Source organism: Aulonocara stuartgranti (genome assembly GCF_965226115.1).
Source record: "Aulonocara stuartgranti genome assembly, chromosome: 9".
In the NCBI taxonomy this organism is placed as follows: Eukaryota; Metazoa; Chordata; class Actinopteri; order Cichliformes; family Cichlidae; genus Aulonocara; species Aulonocara stuartgranti.
This window is the reverse complement of record NC_138960.1, coordinates 36,067,501-36,087,500: the sequence shown is the minus strand read 5'-3', so window position 1 is coordinate 36,087,500 and position 20,000 is coordinate 36,067,501. Positions and strand designations below refer to the sequence as shown.

At 46.7% G+C, this 20,000-nt stretch overlaps 2 protein-coding genes across 2 annotated transcripts in view; both read right to left on the bottom strand.

Moving 5' to 3' along the window:
- The window catches only part of LOC309714370 (uncharacterized protein), a 17,579-nt gene extending 17,291 nt beyond the window's left edge, over positions 1 to 288 (bottom strand). The window contains exon 1 of the mRNA XM_082546780.1: positions 1 to 288. This exon is cut by the window's left edge and continues 851 nt beyond it. The gene's annotated coding sequence lies outside the window, so the exon portion shown is untranslated.
- A 19,554-nt stretch (positions 289 to 19,842) lies between these two features.
- LOC309714379 (activin receptor type-2B-like) overlaps positions 19,843 to 20,000 on the bottom strand; it is a 28,828-nt gene continuing 28,670 nt past the window's right edge. The window contains exon 12 of the mRNA XM_082546808.1: positions 19,843 to 20,000. This exon is cut by the window's right edge and continues 4,238 nt beyond it. The gene's annotated coding sequence lies outside the window, so the exon portion shown is untranslated.

Sequence of the window (20,000 nt, the reverse complement as noted above, 5' to 3'; positions counted from 1 at the left end):
CGTTCTGATTGGCTGCTGCAGGGTCCGTCAGTTTTAAGTTTTCAGTGTTTTTCTTACAGAGTTCAGTTTAAAGCCTGAAGGACGGCAGAGGAGGAGAAAGTGCTGTCGTCAAAGTCCAGGCAGGAAGTTCAAGTCCGCAAAAAGTCCCGACGTCCTGTTGAGTCACACAGAGACGGGGAGACGGACAGGTGAACGGACGTGTTCGTCCTGCAGAGTCCTCAGACTGTTTGAGCCCCGCAGAGTATCAGAGCTCACTCTGTGTGTGTGGTAGCCATGCCTCCCTCTGCTGCCTGCACTGAAAAACACTGTGGAGCTACAGTCAGACTGAGCCTCTCTGAGGGAGGAGGAGCAGGAGGGGAGGAGGGGAGGAGGAGGAAGGGGGTGGAGTCTCGCTCTGTGCTCTGACTGAAGCTAACGCGCTGTGAGGTCACAAACATGCATCAAAGTCTGTGATAAACTGGGTCATCACTGTGAGCGTCACCGCCACAGAGGGACCGTTTGACATACGGGGACGTGAGCGGCGGCTGAGGTCGCTGGACTCGGACGCCTCCACACTCACAGATTTCACCTGTGGGATCATCAGTGTGATGATGTCATGATGATGTCATCCCATCATGGACCGAAGCCTCTGAGGAACGCTTCCGGCAGCTTCCGCCACGCTACAAACAGGTGTACCTAATAAAGTGTCTTGTTTCTTACTGACGCTCATCAGGAAAGACAAACCTGAGATCTGATTGGTGAGGAGATAACAACATGACATGAGCGAGCGGCAGTGAGACCGTAACGAGCGTTCGTGGTGTGTATCTGACTCCCTGGTGATGTCACAGGTCTGAGGCTTCGAACACGGCTGTGAAGCTGCTGCGGTGTGAAATCAGGCCATGATGATGTAACGTGTATTATTTCCACAGTAAGTCCTCAGAGCGCTCCGACGTCGGTGACGTCCACGCTTCCTGCAGTGTGGGAAAAAGGCCGTGAGTTCATGCTGCAGGTGGTCACAGCGTGAGACGGGAACAAAGGCGCTCTCTGCTCCGCCCAGCCCGAGGCGCCGCACTGCGGTTTTGAAGGATCACAGTTACAGGATCATGAGGCGGATACAGCGGCAGCTTTCTAATATCAGGTCACTGTTTACTTACACAGCAGCGGGGCGCCGGCACCAGCACGGATCAGCTGTCACAGCCTCGCTGGGTCATTCTGAACCGCAGACTCTGAGAGGCTCAGGCTCCGCCCCCAGCAGGACCTCCCACAGCTGGGCTCGCAGAGATACCAACCCTGCTCCGGGCAAAACTCAGCGTGACCCCAGAAGTCACAGACACTGGAAGCTAGCGACACAAAGTGGGCGGGTCCTGAGGTAATGTTTTCTGAATTCTGAGGCCAATGAGAGTACTGGTAAATACGAGCGTTACTGAGGCAACGCTCCGTGTGTGGACGCTGTGTGTCATGCCAGCGTGATGAAGACATCAGCTTCAGCTAGCAGGCTAACCAGCCCCATGTTGGCTGTTACCATAGAAACTAAAGGTCAGTCATTCAACTTTAACCCACCAACAGCGTAGACAGACACGCTCAGACCTCCCTATGCTCCACCCACCCCCTTCATCTCCTAGGACACCCGGGTCTCCTCCTGTAACAAGCATCCATCCAGTTGTTCACCGAGAGGAAGTCTGCAGGAAAAAGACCTCTGAACTACCAAAATAAAAGCTTTTTTAAAGCTAAACCAAGAAAGAAGCCTGTCAATCACAGAGTAACCCCGCCCAGAATCATCGCATGATTGTTTTCCTTCTATTGAGAACAAAGTTAAACTTCATTCAATCAGCGCGAGACCACCAGCTCTGACATCATTGACCAATCAGAGTCACACCCTGCTGGACGTTAGAGAGGCTGCAGGTTTGAGGCTTATGAGCCCTGCAGTGGGGACTAAGTGTGAGTGCACCCTCACATTATGGGCTTTTTTGCAGAATGTTTTAGAGGATTGTAGGGTTACGTCACAGTTCCAGGTTAGAGTCCACCGCAGTCCTCTGCAGCACGAGCACGTGTGAGAGCGAGCCCGAGCTGCCAAACGCTCCGACTGAAGAGACGCCAAGCCCTGCTCCGGAAATTCACCCGGGAGGGGCGGCGAGGGGCAGAGGGAGTGTGTGTGTGAGGGCCTGTGTTAATAACAGCAGCTGCTAAGCTGATTTATTCCCTCTAATAGAGTCTGAATTGACTTTTAATATCCGGAGCATTGATTGCATTCAGGCTGCTCACACTCACAGCAGCCGGCGGAAGTGATCCAGCGATAAACGCGAAGTCTGAGGTCTGAGTCTGAAGTCTGAGGTCTGACTCTAAAGTCTGAGTCTGTAGTCTAAGGAGCTTGGAAAGAAAAGCGTTTGGACTTCTTTAAGTGGCTTGAAGACGTTTCACCTCTCATCCGAGAAGCTTCTTCAGTTCTGAAGCTCCTTAGACTACAATGACCTGGATGACTGGGAACCTTCACAGACATCTGAAGTCTGAGTCTGAGGTCTGAGTCTGAAGTCTAAGTCTGAGGTCTGAGTCTGAGGTCTGAGTCTGAAGTCTGAAGTCTGAGGGCCAAGTCTGAGGTCTGAGTCTGAAGTCTGAGGTCTGAGGTCTGAGGTCTGAGTCTTACTCTGAGGTCCGAGGTCTGAGTCTGAGTCTGAGTCTGAGTCTGAAGTCTGAGTCTGAGTCTGACTCTGAGGTCCGAGTCTGACTCTGAGGTCCGAGTCTGAGGTCTGAGTCTGAGGTATGAAGTCTGAGGTCTGAGGTCTGAGGTCTGAGTCTGAAGTCTGAGTCTGAGGTCTTGAGTCTGAAGTCTGAAGTCTGAGGTCTGAGTCTGAGGTCTGAGTCTGAAGTCTGAGGTCTGAGTCTGACTCTGAGGTCTGAGGTCTGAGGTCTTGAGTCTGAAGTCTGAAGTCTGAGTCTGAGGTCTGAGGTCTGAGTCTGAGGTCTGAGTCTGAGGTCTGAGTCTGAAGTCTGAAGTCTGAGGGCCAAGTCTGAGGTCTGAGTCTGAAGTCTGAGGTCTGAGTCTTACTCTGAGGTCTGAGTCTGACTCTGACTCTGACTCTGAGGTCCGAGGTCTGACTCTGAGGTCTGAGTCTGACTCTGACTCTGAGGTCTGAGGTCTGAGGTCCGAGGTCTGAAGTCTGAAGTCTGAGGTCTGAGTCTGAAGTCCGAGTCTGACTCTGAGGTCCGAGTCTGAGGTCTGAGTCTGAGGTATGAAGTCTGAGGTCTGAGTCTGAAGTCTGAGGTCTGATTCTGAAGTCTGAGTCTGAGGTCTGAGGTCTGAGTCTGAGGTCTGAGTCTGAAGACTGAGGTCTGAGTCTGAGGTCTTGAGTCTGAAGTCTGAAGTCTGAGGTCTGAGTCTGAGGTCTGAGTCTGAGGTCTGAGTCTGAAGTCTGAAGTCTGAAGTCTGAGGTCTGAGTCTGAGGTCTGAGTCTGAAGTCTGAGGTCTGAGTCTGACTCTGAGGTCTGAGTCTGAGGTCTGAGTCTGAGGTCTGAAGTCTGAGGTCTGAGGTCCGAGTCTGACTCAGAGACAGCTTCAGCTCCTGTCTGTGACTACAGGCGATGGATACATGGAGATAATGAAGTCTCTGGCCCCAGTGTCCACCTTTAGCTTTACTATGTGCTGATTTCTATGTTAGCATTCCTCTTAGCTCACCTGATCACTGAAACACTTGAGTCAGGAGAAGATTGACAGTTTGAAAGCAGCAAGTGAGGAAGAGGAGGAGGTCCTGATCTGCTGAGTCATTTACCTGAAACTTTAAAATCTCAGGTGTGTTCTTACAGCCTACCTTTGAACATTATTACATCTGGGCGGAGAATCGGCTTTGCTGTTTGTTCTCTTGGCTCAATTACACGACCACTAGATGGTGCGAAAGGTGCACAGAGACAGGACACACTCCAGGTTCTGTGTGTGTGCAGGTGAATGCATGCGTTTCCACAAACACTAAAACACTCCTGCGTCAGGCTCTACTGTTACACTATACAATAACACACTCACACACTGTACTTCTGGCCTTGTCTCTCTTGTTGCGGCTGAACAGTTTGATGCTGACGGGGGAGGATGAGGGTTGATGGTTTGAATCCCTGGAGGCAGACCTGAAGATCCCACTGAAACTTAGCCTGACACACACACACAGTGCAGTGTGAGTCTCTTTAAAGATAAATCTCCGAGTGTCACTTTTCATGTTTGTGTGTGTGTTCAGGTGTGTTTATTTACCTGCGTGGGGATCTGGGCGGTGAGTCCAGCTGCGGGGGTCCGGGCTGGTAGGGGAAGATGGTTTTAGGAGAGCTGGGGCTGGTCTTGGAGCTGGAGGTCCTGGCGGGGGCGGAGCGTGGGCTGGAGGGTCGGCTGAAGGGAGACCGATGGAAGAAGCTCCTGGTGGGGCTGGCAGAGTGGCACACGGGCTCCCCCTGCTGGATGGGAGGAAGCCATGATGGTAAACCTTCCTAACTGGATCTGTTCTGCTGTGGAACAGCTGGAGAACAGCTGTGTGACGTCAGCACACAGCTGGACATGCTGCTCCTCAGGGTTCCCTGCTAGGACCAGTTCTGTTTACATCATACATTCAGGTCCATTTATATTTGGACACGGACACAAGTTTGGTTTTTTTACCCGTTCACTGAAACATATTCCAGCTGTAGTTATGTAATGGACACAACGTGACAACGTGCAGACTCAGCGTGCAGTCGAGGTGGCCACATTCAGACTGGATGAGGGTTTAGGAGTGTCAGCGCTTTAACATGTGCCAGCCTCTTTTTAAAGGGACCAAAGTGTTAGTCCAATAATCACGTGACTGATTGAGCGATCGCCTTCCTTTACACAACAACTCAAAGCTTCCACTGCGCCTTTCCCACCTGTGCGTAGCCATGCCTCCCCCCAGGACACTTGTGCAGCAGGTTATATACATCCTACACACAGTCATTGGACCATTGACTCCAAGACTATTCACGAGCATCTTTATGTCTTTAAGCAGATTAAAGGTCCGCAGTGGATCTGAGGTGTGGCGCTGGTGTTTGGAAGGTTTGGCTGTGACAACATGAGGTCAAAGGTCTCCATGCAGGTGAAACAATCCATCCTGGCTACAATATTAGGAGTGACAAAATCTACAGTTTGGTGCTGAGAGGAAAGAAAGCACTGGACTGACTCAGGCCCGGGCTCGGTACGCTGCACACGAATGTGATTCCCTCTACTCTGAAATCAAATCGGGGTCAGGTTAAATTAAACATGGCGTTACCTTACTGCCGCCGTCCCTCTCGGCTCGGCCCGGGTCTCCGTCCAGGAAGGGCATGGTGAAGACGCTCAGGTCCTGCAGCAACACAGAGACGATAACGCTGAACTGCTGAACTGCAGAGCGAAGCGGAAACTCAGACGCCTGGCATGCTGAGGACCAGCCTCCTCTCCTGTTGCATCATGGGACAGTTTGGGAGGTAAACATGAGGGCGACGAGGGAGCAGGCTGAAATTATCAGCAAACATCTGCTGAGCCGGTTGAAGCATAAACTCTGGTTTCAGCTGGTCTGAGAGTCTGAGATCAAACTCCGCCTCCATCTGCGTCTCCCAACTTTAAACTCGTCCTGCAGGTTACAGCGTCATCGAATCCACGAGCAGGAAGTCATAGAGGGCGACACACCGCGAGCAGCAACACCCGCACAGGCGGATGCGGCTTCACCTTCCTCTGAGCAAAATTATTCACCACTACACTCTTCCCGAGGGGAGCTCAGAGCTCAGAGGTCACCACGAGGAGGGCATCCTGCAAGGCGGCGATCAGGGTTCACTCGCCCCTCTTCCTCCAGCACACTGCCTTTCTCACCAGCCTGTCTCACTGGTTGCCATTGGAAACGGATGGCTGGGATGTAGACCAACTGTGTCATCCACACACACACACACACAGTCGTGTTTTCATATCTTTGTGGGGACATCTAATAGACATAATGCTTCCCCTAGCGTGTGTGTGTGTGTGTGTGTGTGTGTGTGTGTGTGTGTGTGTGTGTGTGTGTGTGTGTGTGTGTTTAGTGGTTCCAGAGGTGGACGAGAGTCGAGTTGACCCGTGACCCTCAGTGAACTCCAGGTCAATCTGTCCTCTGGGGATCAGGCTAATTGTTGGACAACAGATTAAATCAGCCAGTGTTTGGCTGCCCCGGGGTGGTGACGGAGGCGGTCTGTGATGCAGTTCGGAGTCAGCCACGGACGTTAGTGTGGACCATGAGACCAGAGGAGACGAGCAGGAACACTCCTCAAACACTCCCATCCACCGGGCCTCACCCGCCTCTCACCCGCCCACCACCACCATCACTCAGTGTGGCTTCATCTCAAACCTGCAGGGACTCAAGCCTGTCCTCAGCGTGTTCACATGAAGTCCTGCATGGACGAGCGTCCTCCAACCAGAACAGCTGCTGACTGCCGGTCACTGCGGCTCTGTGTGTGCGTGCGTGTGTGTGTGTGCGTGTGTGTGTGTGTGTGTGTGTGCGTGCGTGTGTGTGCCCGTGCTTCTTGCCTCGTCATCATCTCTGTGGGATCAGACGGAGCGATGCTGACTCGACTGTTTTAAGTTTCTGTCTGATTTCACACAAGGCTGCACCTGTTAGCCCCGCCCACCTCCTCACACACTGGTCTGATGAGGGACCTAAGCCCCTCCCCTGGTCTCTGAGCAACATTTGCTGTACCTCTGTTGGCGATGTTATGATATGAGACACACACACACACACACACACACACACACACACACACACACTTACAGGCATGTGGAGCCTCAGCGGTCTCCTCCTCTTCCTCCTGTCGCTCCTCTCCTCCTCCTCCTCCCTCCTCTCAGCCGTGCTCCCCATCTGCAGCAGAATATCCGCTCAGACAATTATCAGCTTATCTCCACCCAGCACAGCACGGCCTCCAACTACTGCTGTGGTATTTAAGTACTGCTTTGACACTGCTATAGTACTACAGTACTGCTGTGGTACTGCAGTAGTACTGCAGTAGTACTTACACTGACCTCCTGTAGTACTGCAGTAGTACTCCTGCTGCTGGATGGAGTCCAGGTGGGCGCTGCTGGCTCACCTGTGTACTCTCAGCGTGTACTCTGTCGTAGTACTGCAGTAGCGGTGCTGTCCGCGTGCTGCCAGGTCCTCTGACCTCCTCCGGGGCTCGGCGCGGAGCAAGCCGGGGCTCGGTGCGTGGATCGCGGCTGTGCAGCTGCCGCGCGCCGGGGCGTGGAGCGGAGGCTCCATGAGGCGGCAGCGGGCACGATTACGCAGCGCGTGCTCCTGCTCGGATGAGAGACGAAGTACTGTTACTATGACTACTAAGAGCGCTCGTACGACGTCACGACGCAGACGCAAGCTGTGTCCCAGCGACCGCACGCTTTTTTTTTAAAATTTTTAAAAAAATAAACTTTATTTAACAAACAATGAGTACACAACATACGAACAGATGAAGTATACAAAACAACAGAACATGAACACACAAAGCCAGGGGTAAAAGAAAAAGGTAACAATTATAAGAATACACGCAAAAATTCACATACATACATTGTTTTGAGCCTTTTTGTTGGTGGAGTCTGATATTGATTGTATGTGCATGTGCACATCCTTAAAATAATGACAGAAATATGGTGTTTTGTTAGTAAACTTACATTTATGGATAAAAACTTTAGCTAAAAGTATTAAGAAATTTATCATAAAAAACATTTCTCATACTTCTTGGGGAACTTAAAGAAACAGAATAAAACATTTTCCCATCGTAAAGAAAACTCCCTTAAAATATGGACAATAACAAACCTGCTAAATTCCTTCCAGAATCTCTGTGTAAAAGAACAGCACCAAGAAAGATGTGTCACAGTTTCTGGATGATCCCCACAGAAAGTACAATTAGTATTTATGTCCCTTTTAAATTTGACCATGTAGTGACTGGCTGGATAACATTTATGTAGAATTTTAAAAGAGACTTCTTTCACCTTATTTACAATCAAATATTTATGGGGGACCATCCAGACTGTCTTCCACTTCATATCTGGAACAAATCGGTTCCAATAAGATGTTATATATGGGAGAGAGACGATATCTTCTTGGCATAAACTACGTATTCTCTTATTGCTGTTACCAAGTTCCTGTGAAAAGCAGATTTTTCCCACTGCTGACTCAGCTGGATCAGGGAGAGTGACTGAGGTAGAGATCGAGCTGTCAGTGTTTTTATATAACATTAAAGTCCCTGAGGGTATGGCACCAAGCACCATTGAGAATTCCTGAACACTGATTGGAAAATTATATAGTGCAATAAAGTCGTTGTAAGTAAGTAGTTGTCCCTCTTTACTAACCAGCTGAGCCACCAATAGGATCCCATTCTGGATCCAAGTTTCCAGGAAAAGTGATTTATTTTTCTATAAAATATCTCTGTTGTTCCAGATGAGGTATTTGTGAGGTGAGAAGTTGTGTTTATAAATGAGGGTCCACGCTAAGAGGACCTGCTTATGGAAGGATGAAAGCTTTACAGGGAGTTTCTCAACATTGTAATTACAATTTAAAATAAAAGTAAAGCCACCAAAACGAGAGAAAATATGATATGGTATAAAGTTCCAGATAGAGGTAGTTTTTAAGAAAATGTTTAGCCCAATTAATTTTGAAAGTGTTGTTTAAAGTAGAAAAGTCTAAGACGTTAAGCCCACCTGATTCATATTTATTCATCACAACAGTTTTTCTAATATAGTGCGTACGGTTTTTCCATATAAAATTAAAGAGCATACGGTCAATATCTTTACTACTTTTCTTATCCAGATGTAAGGAGAGAGCAGCATATGTTCATCGGGATATCCCTTCAGCTTTAGTAAGTAACATGTCTGTGAAGGTTCTCAGTCATCCAGGTCATCGTAGTCAAAGGGTAAGTAACACTCTACCTTTCAAAGACAAGTCCCTTTGCAGCCACTGGTTGAACTTTTTTAGGGTTCTCTGTATAATTGGAGTGAAATTTGAAGAGCACCTTGCAGGAGCTTTCCTCTCTTCAGGAACTCTCTGCAGGAGGGGGAGATACAGGAGAGGTGGAGGAAGATCTCAGCCTGGGCGTCTATTGTCTCATGTAGTCTGGAAGATGAGTGGATGGTGGGGTGGGTACAGTTTTCTCTGTGGTGGGGTTGGGTGGACTGTCCCGGGCTCTGTGGGGCCGGGGGGCGCTGCTGCACTGGGCCCTGGTCTGGATGGGCCTGGGCCCCCTTTCCCTGGCGGGTCGGGGAGTATGGGAGTACCTACTGGGGTCAGCGGGGGAGCTGGCCCCAGGGAGGGGTCACCTGCCCCTCCCTTCCTTCCCTCCCCATCTCCAGCTGCCTCCCTCCTCCCGCTCCACCACAACCACCCACACATGCAGGACCTTGGGGTATGTCACCAGGGTGCAGAGGAGGCTACCCCCCCCCTCTGTCCCCTTCTGGCTGCCTCTGCCTCAATTTTATCCCACAACTTAGACATTCACATTACTCACACTCTCATTACACATACATATAGGATCTTGGGGGTGGGCACGATACACGGAGTCCAAATTACCATCAGGGTGTACACTTCACCCCTGGCGTCGTTGCCCACCTCTCAATGTTAAATACACGTAGACATTGAGGGCTAGCAGGAGGGACCATGCGCTTACCTGCTGCTCTCTGGCAGGTAGCTCCATGCCCTCCTGGGTTTTAAATGCACCTTAGAACACACATGCATCAACATTACAATGAGCGGGTGGAGGGAGGTTTGGAGTCTTCTCTCACCCCCGTTCTCTGCGACCTGCTGGAGCGGGGGGGCTAGGAGGAGGAGTTGGCCGTCCGACTGCGGTCTGGAGTGTGGGGCCTCCCTGCTGCTGCAGAGTCGGGGCGGTCTGCCTCCCCCCACCGCAGGGAAAAGGGTAACACCACCTGGGTCTGGGTGCAGTTCCCCCTCCAGGGGCAAGGGTACCTAGACCCGGTTTGTAGAGTACGCTTGGGGAGTGTGATCGTGTGTACAGCGTCTCTTTATGTCTGTCTCCACGTTGGTTGAGTGTGGAGTAAGTGTATATGAGAGCATGAGGGTGGGAATGGATGTTTGTGTGTGCCTGTATGTCTGTGTCTATATGTCAGGTTGGGTGTCAGACGCCACCTCTCTGGGGACATCTCAGGCCCTCCAAGGTTTGGAGGCCTATCTCCCACCACCACTCCCCCTGCCAGTGGCGGACTCCCTCAGACATCGGTGCGTTGGTGGTTCTTTGTGTCTGGGGGTGGGCGTCCAGGTACACGCCGGCTCACTCCTTGGCGGCCGCTTGTCGGGGCCTGGAGCCTGGGGCTCGCTCGGGCCACTTCGGAGGTGGGGTGCCCCCGGCCTCTCGGCCTGGGGCTCGGTCACTCAGGCACAGCTGGCTGCCGGCGGAGCTCACGGGCGCGTCACTGCAACTCCCCCTGGCTTCTGCTCCGCGGCTGCTGAGTGAGCCCTCATCTGGGACTCTCCTCAGCTCTTACTGGGACAGTGGCGCGGCTGCCCCTCTGTTGGTCTTCCTTGGTCTCTTGTGTTCTGGGGGCCTCTGGATGTCTGGATTTTTGATCTCCTCCATACCTGCTTCATGCCCTGGAGGACAGGGCTGTGGCCCCCCCACACCCTCTAGCAGATCATTACATGAAGGAACCTTTGGAATGCAAGCATGCTTGTTCTAAAGGCTCACCTTCTAGCACATTCACTTCACCAGATGCACCTTGTTTCTTTTCCTCACCTTTGATTGGGTGTGGTGCTTGGCCTTAATTGCACTCACCTGTCACTCGTTATATGAGGACTGCACTCACCTACCCCTCACTCTTTCTTCACTCCCACATGGGGCGGCAGCTGAGGTGAGTTTCTCTTTGAGTCTCCTGAGTTCATGTATCATTTTGAGTTACTTAAATCGTACTTTATGTCCTTTTTAGAGAGAGCAGTCCATGTGTGTCTTTCTTTCCTTTACCTGTTATACAATAAAACGACAAAACCTGCAAATGATGACTGCTTATTCTCATTCTAATCCGATGAGCCCATGATGATGACTACTGAAACCCTGAACCTTCCTTCCTCCAAAACAATGCTGATCCACACAGGTGTGCACACAGGTGTACACACGGGTATTCACAGACGCGGACTACAGCTTTCTTGGCTGCTGCCTCAAAGCACATTGTACGCTGTCTATCTTGCGTGCTGCACAATATCGTTTATTATTTAGTATCTACTGATATTTACTGCTAGCTAGTTTATTGTGATGGTGCTGTTCTTTTTATTATGTTGCTCTTTGTTGTTTGCTTTCTCTTCTGTTTTTTTTCTCCATACAGGTGATCCAGGTGTTTTGTTTGTTTTGTTTTTCTTTCTTTCTTCCCCCCCTTCTCACCGTCTCTTCTCCCCTTTGGTTTTCTTTCTCTCCCTCTCTTTCTTTCATTCTCTCTCCCTGTCCTATCCCCCAGTCATGTCTGTCCCGTTTGTAGCAACTGAAAATAAAATAAATTCATAATTATAATAAAGGTCAATCAAATGGACCAATATGGCAAGGCCATGATGATCCACTTGGTAAAATAAATCCGCTTGGCATCTTTCTTGGCCTTAAGACAACAATTCTGATGCTAAAGATCCAAACGGGACACAAAAAAAAAAAAAAAAAAAAAAATTTGAAGAGCATCTTGATTTTTGGTCTTTGGATATTAACAGTCCCAAGTATGTGACTTCTTGTTTAACAGAGATATTACAGATAGTATTTGCAGGGCAGTCTTTAATTGCTAGTAACTCACACTTTTTAAGATTTAGGCATAAACCAGAGGCCTCAGAGAAATCACTAATCACAGTAAGGGCTGGAGGGATTTGGTTTGCATTCTTCAAGAAGAGTGTGGTGTCATCGGCTAACTGGCTGATGACGAGCTCCTTATCAGCTGTGCTGATTCCTTGCACAACACTGTTTGAAATATTAGTTGCAAGAATTTGTGTACAAAGTAAAAATAAATATGGTGAAATAGGACATCCTTGGCGAATACCACGTTTCAGGTCAAATCTCGGGGTGCAGCCGTTAATCATTTTAATAGAACTATTGCCATTTGTGTATAAGGTTTTGACAGCTTTACAGAAAAACTTGCCAAAGCCAAATTTTTCCAAACAGTGGAAAATAAATTGATGTTCAATTGTATCAAAAGCCTTATAAAAATCCAGGAAGAGAATGAAACTATTGTCAGGTATCAGATCAGAGTAATCAAGTAAATCCAAAACCAGTCTAATGTTATTAGAAATGTGTCTGTTTCTCATAAAGCCTGATTGTGTCTCATCAATAATTGTTTCCAAGACCTCTTTAATTCTGTTAGCAAGTACTAAAGCCATAACCTTATAGTCATTATTAAGCAGGGAGATGGGTCTCCAATTATCAATAAAGAGTAAGTCTTTGTTTGGTTTTGGAATAAGTGTTATGAGACCTTGAGTAAGAGAAGGAGGGAGGGTGTTGTTCTCTATACTTTCTGTAAAAACCTGCAGTAAAAACGGAGCCAGGAGATTAGAAAAGGATTTATAAAACTCTGCAGTCAAACCATCTGTGCCGGGAGATTTATTGGCCTTAAGTGCAGAAATGGAATTACAAACTTCCTCCACAGTCAGAGGGCTGTCACAATAACTTCTATCTTCCACAACAATAGATTTTAGGTTTTTAATATTATTGAAAAATCCTGTTGAGACAGCCTCATTATATTTTGAGTCGTATAGTTTAGTATAGAATTCGGCACAGAAATGTGAAATTTCTCCAGGATTGTCAGAGACAATGCCATTAATATTTAGTTGATGAATAGAGTTTGTTTTTGATCTGTATTTTTCAAGTCTGAAAAGTAAGCACAATTTTGTTCGCCCTCCTCCAGCCACCTCTTCCTGGATCTTATGAAGGCACCCTCAGCCTTGCGTCGATATAAACCGTCCAGTTTATTTTGAAGTTCTAGTAAACTTAATTTATCGTCCTCTGATATTTCTTCTGGGGACGTCTGGTAATAAGAGGCAATTCTGCTTATTACTTCCTGTTCTTCCGCTTTCCTTAATTTAGCAATTTGACTCCCGTATCTTCTCAAGAATTTGCATGCTTCAAATTTAAAAAGTTCCCAATTGGTGCAAAAGGACTTCTCTCTGTTAGGACCGCACGCTTCGTAGTGCGCATTTGGAGACCGATTACGTCACAGCGACGCGACGAAGGGTGTCCCAATTCAGGGTCTGTGTCACTACCCGATCCGTACCAGAAACCCGATCGGTACCCCGCATGCGCGAAAGGTTTCTACTTCCGGTCGTAGCGTTTTACGATAGTTATGGGTCAGAGTATCTGTTAAGATGTTAAGAATAACAAGTATATCTTAAAATGTTTGCAATAATGAAGCATTTCAGTACAATGTAGACAAAAACGAAAAATAAAAAGAAAGTTACGGATCAGGACTCTCCGATCCTTACTGCGCATGTGTAAAGTCTGACCGTACAAATCGGATCTACCCGATCCGTACCGCGCATGTGCAGATGTTTTCTTCTTCTTCTGTTCGTTTAATGGCAGTGTACTCCCCAGTGTACGAGGATACCGCCACCTGCTGACCGAGCGAATAAACCCTATTATAAACTGAATTAGCGTCATTACAAACGTGTGTTAAATCTGATTTAGCGATAGTCGAGTGTGTTTATGCTTGTCTGTGAGGAGAGGATTGTTGGAATAGTGATGATGATGTCCGCTATCACTGTCAATTGTCAGTAAACACTTCATCTGGCTGATGAATCTACACGTGAGATATTACAAAGTCTGCATTATTAACTCTGTAATTAGGCGCCATTCTTCTTATTTTACGGCGCTGTTGCTCAATCGGGGGACGCTCTCTGTTGAGGAGAAAAGCATGAATTTCTTTGTATACGGATTATCCATTGTTTAAATGTCCCGGGCAGTCGAAAATGAGTCAGAGCTGTTGAGAAATGCTTGGAGCTAACTGGGCGCTAACCGTACCATTCAAATATATTGAATGTCGCAATGTTGGCAAAGAGAGGAAGTGACGTAAGATTTGCGCATGCGGGGTACCGATCGGGTTTCCGGTACGGATCGGGTAGTGACAGTCTGTATGCTTTTTTTTTTTATCCACACCCACCGCCGCGCTATGAATTGTGGGATATATGGGACCACTAAGCGTGCACCGGACCACGCTTCTTTTTTTAAAATTTAATTATTAAACTTTATTAAGAAGCAGTATACACAACATGTACACAACCAGAACAGAATTAACATATGCCAGGGGGTGTGATACAAAGAGTTACATACATTCAAATAATTTGTAATTACTACAAATAGTAATAGTTTTCGCCCTGCGCCCTGACCCACTGGTGTCAAGACAACCATCTCACCCTCAACGTCGCAAAGACAAAGAAGTTGATAGTGGACTTCCGGAGGTGCAGAGAAGTACACACCCCCATCACCATCAACGGTGCTGCTGTGGAGAGAGTGAGCAGCTTCCGGTTCCTTGGTGTACATCTGGCTGAGGATCTTACGTGGTCAGTACACACAAACAAAACAGTGAAGAAGGCGCAGCAGCGCCTCTTCTTTCTCAGGAGACTGAAAAGATTCGGCATGAGCCCCCGCATCCTCAGGACCTTCTATCACTGTGCCATTGAGAGCATCCTCACTGGATGCATCACCACCTGGTATGGCAACAGCACCGACTACAACTGCAAAGCTCTCCAGCGAGTAGTGCGGTGCTCTGAACGGATAATTGGAGGTGAGCTTCCCTCCCTCCAAGACATCTACAGGAAGCGGTGCCTGAGGAAAGCGGGGAGGATCATCAAGGACTCCAGTCACCCCAGCCATAAACTGTTCAGACTGCTTCCATCAGGAAGGAGGTTCTGCAGCATCCGGTCCCGTACCAGCAGACTGAGAGACAGCTTTTTCCACCAGGCCATCAGACTGCTGAACACGTCATAGACACCTCAGCTTCACTACTGGAACTTTAACATTATGCACTCCATACTGTACAGTAATGCCACTGTTTTGCACATGTCTACACTCTGTATATTTTTATATATTTTATTTATTGTTTACTCTATTCAATCTGTAAAATATGTGTACACACACACACACACACACACACACACACACACACACACATCCAGAAATGCATACACTATTATATATTGTACATATATTTATTAGTTTCAGATGTAGCCATTCTTGTATTTTGCTTGTTTACATTATTGTATTTTGCACAACTCTGTTGCTTGTGAAGCTCGCACACAAGAATTTCACTCACATGTGCTGTACCAATGTACCTGCACATGTGATGTGACAATAAAAGTGATTTGATTTGATTAGATTTTTCACAGCCTTTTTGTTAAGTGATCCACGAATCAATTTTATGTAACATAAAACATCATTATAGTAATGTTTAAAATTAGGCTTTTTACAATAAGTTAAAATACAACATTTTCCCATTTCACAGTAAAGTCTTTATAGAGATGTCCAGCAATGAATCTACTGAAGTCTTTCCAAAATGTTCCAGCGTATGAACAGATCCAGAAGAGGTGCTGCAGTCTCAGGATGGCTTCCACAAAATCCACAGCTCACATTTATGTCCCTTTTGAACTTCGTCATGTAATGATTAGCAGGATAACATTTATGCAGTATTTTAAATGAGACTTCCTTCACTTTATTCGTTACCAGATACTTGTTAGGAATTGACCATACTCTTTTCCAGTTAATGTCACTGACAAAGGAATTCCAATAAGAGACCACATGTGGGATAGTTAGAGATTCTGTCTGGAACAAAGCATGAATATTCTTATTACTTTTACTACGGTTTGTTAGACAGATTCTTCCTATGTGTGAATCTAAAGGGTTGGGGAGAGAAACAGATGATATGCAAGGTTGAATACCTTTAAAAAGCATTATAATACCCGTAGGTATTGCATCAAATAATATGGCATATTCTTTGGGTGTGGCTGGAAATTTATAAGTGTTTAAGAATTCTGAATAAGACATGAGCTGCCCATTAGGATTAAACAGCTGATTCACTAAAACAATCCATTTCTCAACCCACCTAGAAAAAAATAATGATTTATTTTTATGCACTATGTTCCTATTATTCCAAATTGAATACGTATGGGGTGTAAAGTTGTGTTTATATATATAAGGGACCAAGCTAATAGAACTTGTTTGTGAAGCATCGAGAGCTTTTCTGGAAGCTTATCTATATTATAATCACAACCTAAGATGAAACTGGACATCTCTACAAAGACTTTACTGTGAAACGGGAAAATGTTGTATTTTGTTTCTTTCGAAGGCAAAAAAAAAGATGATGTTTACTTTATAATAAACTTGTTAGTTATCTTAGCTAAATTTTATTTTCACAAATGCAAATACAGTAACAAAAAGGCTAGTTTTAAACATTACTATAATGATGCTTTATGTTACATAAAATTGATTCGTGGATCACTTAACAAAAAGGCTGTGAAAACTATTACTCTTTGTAGTAATTACAAATTATTTGAATGTATGTAATTCTTTGTATCACACCCCCTGGCATATGTTCATTTTGTTCTGGTTGTGTACATGTTGTGTATACTGTTTCTTAATAAAGTTTAATAATTGGGAACTCTTCTTGTTTCGTAATAACACAAACACTAAATCCTGCTTCTCTGTGCTGTTGTGTAGCAGTGTGTACACCTGAGACTGCCACCTGTCTGTCTGTCCTGCACTCTCTCTCTGTTTCTTTCTCTCTGATTGTGGAATAAAAGTATGAACATGTGTTTATAAGTTACACTTGTGTTTGAATCCTGCAGCTTATCACACATTTGATTTCCATGTGTGACGACTGCAAGTGTCCAGAGTGAGGACAGACTGAGGGACCCACTGCTGCACATCATCTGTGAGGCTTTGCAGCCCTGATAATCCACCAGGACAAACTCAGCAGTGTGTGAGGAAGAGGAGGAGGAAGAGCCAGCAGCAGCTGACAGATGGAGAGAATAGACAGACTGTTCCCTGTTTGTGAAGGACTGCTAGAAAAGTTTAACATAACTGTCTGTGCTGAATCAGTCTTATTAGGTAATGTTCACATAATGTGATCATCCCAGTGTTTCCAGTGTGGGAGAAAGTACTCAGAGTACTCAGGGCCTTCAAGCTGGCTGTAGTTAAACCTTTACTCAAAAAGCATCTCTACACCCAGCAGTCTTAGCTAATTATAGGCCAATCTCCAACCTTCCTTTCATATCAAACATCCTTGAAAGAGTAGTTGTCAAACAGCTAACAGATCATCTGCAGAGGCTTATTTGAAGAAGCGAGACCCTACAATCAGCCACAAAAAGAAAGTTATAGCTTGCCTTCAAGACTTTGAAAAGGACAAAATCATTGACCGCCTTACATATCACCGCCTTTACCCAGGGGATGCCATACCCTGCATTTACGGACTTCCTAAAATCCACAAGGAAGCTGTCCCACTCAGACCCATAGTCAGTAGCATAAACTCAGCCACTTATAACATTGCTAAACACCTTGCTACCCTCCTTGCTCCTCTCGTGGGAAAACCCCACACCACATCAAGAACTCCACCGACTTCACCGACAAGGTCCAGAAACTTCCCCTGGATCCAGATGAAACCATGGTGTCCTTTGATGTAGTCTCTCTCTTCACTTGCATACCCACCACGGAGGCCGTGGAGACTGTCAGAAAACGACTACAAGAAGACAGCTCCTTGGAAGACAGGACCAACTTCAACCCCGATCAGATCTGCACACTGTTAGACCTCTGCCTCACCACTACATATTTCAAGTACAACGAAGGCTTTTACAGACAAAAACATGGCTGTGCCATGGGCTCCCCTGTGTCACCTATTGTAGCCAACCTTTACATGGAGGAAGTGGAAAGGAAGGCTCTTGGCTCTTTCAAAGGAAGAGTACCCAGCCACTGGTACAGATATGTAGACGACACCTGGGTCAAAATCAAGACACAAGAAGTGGAATCCTTCACTGCGCACATTAACGCTGTGGATAAAAACATCAAGTTCACCAGGGAAGACACAAAGGACAACTGTCTGCCTTTCCTGGACTGCGCCGTGCACATTGAAGAGAACGGCAACCTCAACATCGAAGTTTACCGGAAGCCCACACACACGGACCAGTACCTCCTGTTTGACTCCCATCACCCTTTGGAACACAAACTTGGAGTAATTAGGACCCTACACCACCGGGCAGAACGTGTTCCCTCTAAGCCTGAAGGGAAAAAGAAGGAACACACACATGTAAAGGAAGCACTCAAAACGTGCGGCTATCCTAAATGGGCGTTCTTAAAGTCAGCAAAGAGGCACAGAAAAGAAGACCAGACACCAGCGAGGGAGGATAAGAAAGACAGACGCAACAACATTGTCATCCCCTATGTAGCCGGTGTATCAGAGAAACTCAGGCGAGTTTTCTCCAAGCATGACATCCCGGTGCATTTCAGACCCACCAACACGCTCAGACAGAAACTGGTTCACCTGAAAGACAAAACGCCAAAACACAGACTTAACAATGTGGTGTATGCTGTACAGTGCAGCGAGGAATGCTCAGACCTCTACATTGGAGAGACCAAACAGCCACTTCACAAGCGCATGGCACAACACAGAAGAGCCACCTCCACAGGACAAGACTCAGCAGTCCATCTGCATCTTAAGGATAAAGGACACTCTTTGAGGATGCCAATGTTCACATTTTGGACAGAGAGGACAGATGGTTTGAAAGAGGAGTGAAAGAAGCATCTATGTCCACTGTGAGCGACCATCTTTGAACAGAGGCGGGGTTTACGACACCAACTCTCTGCCATCTATAATCCAGTTTTGAGATCCCTTCCCAGACGCCTTAACGCCCACTCACATCCTGGGCCATCTGACCTCAGGAATTCGCATGATAAGGTGGAGCCAGGTTTCACAATGAGCTCACCCGAAACTCTGGCTGATTGTGACCCACGCCTAGTTTCACACCTTGGCTCAGGCGATTAGAGGATCATCAGGGGGTCCTTTTGTCCCTCTGTGGGGGTCACTCCCACTAGGTTTATATCTGGGACTCTCCACCATTTGACCTTAGAACTGAAGAAGCTTCTTGGATGAGAGGTGAAACGTCTTCAAGTAACTTAAAGAAGTCCAGACGCTTTTCTTTGCAAGCTCCTTTGACTTATTTGAAGAGTTTCAGTCAGGTTTCAGAGCTCATCACAGCACAGAAACAGCTTTAGTGAAGGTTACAAATTATCTTCTTATGGCCTCTGACAGTGGACTCATCTCTGTGCTTGTCCTGCTAGACCTCAGTGCAGCGTTCGATACTGTCGACCATAATATCCTATTAGAGCGATTAGAACATGCTGTAGGTGTTACAGGTGTAATATGTGTCATACATTACACATATTACACAAATATGCTCTCTTCCACAGCTTGTCTTTATCCTGTCTTCCTTCTCTCACCAATCACAATTAAAAGGGAGTTTTTCCTTCCCACTGTTGCCAAAGTGCTTGCTCATAGGGGGTCATATGATTGGTTGGGTTTTTCTCTGTATGTATTATTGTACGATCTACTGTACAATATTAAGCACCTTGAGGCGACTGTTGTTGTGATTTGGCATATAAATAAAGCTGAATTGAACTGAATAAAACTAAAAAAACATTTTGTTTTACTTGTTTTTACTGCAAAAAACTTTCCATCTATACTAAATGACCTTTCACTGTTTCTCTAACAGGTGTAGCGTAGACTACATACGTATGATAATCTCCACCCTCCTTTACTTCTTCCAACCGTTCGAGTGTCCACAGGGCCAGTTCTGGCCCCCGGACCTTATGTTTGACACCCCTGACCAAACACCACCCGTGCTCTTCTTCCTGCTCCACCTTATGGTAAAGAAATCCAGCAGTCTGTTTAAAATACTGTCACATTTTTATTGTTTCATTTACAAAAAGTTTCATTTTCTACAGTTTATTGGAGTGTGAGCCTCAGAGTCACCGGCTCAGATACATTCATACAGCGACGACACACACACACACACACACACACACACACACACACACACACACAC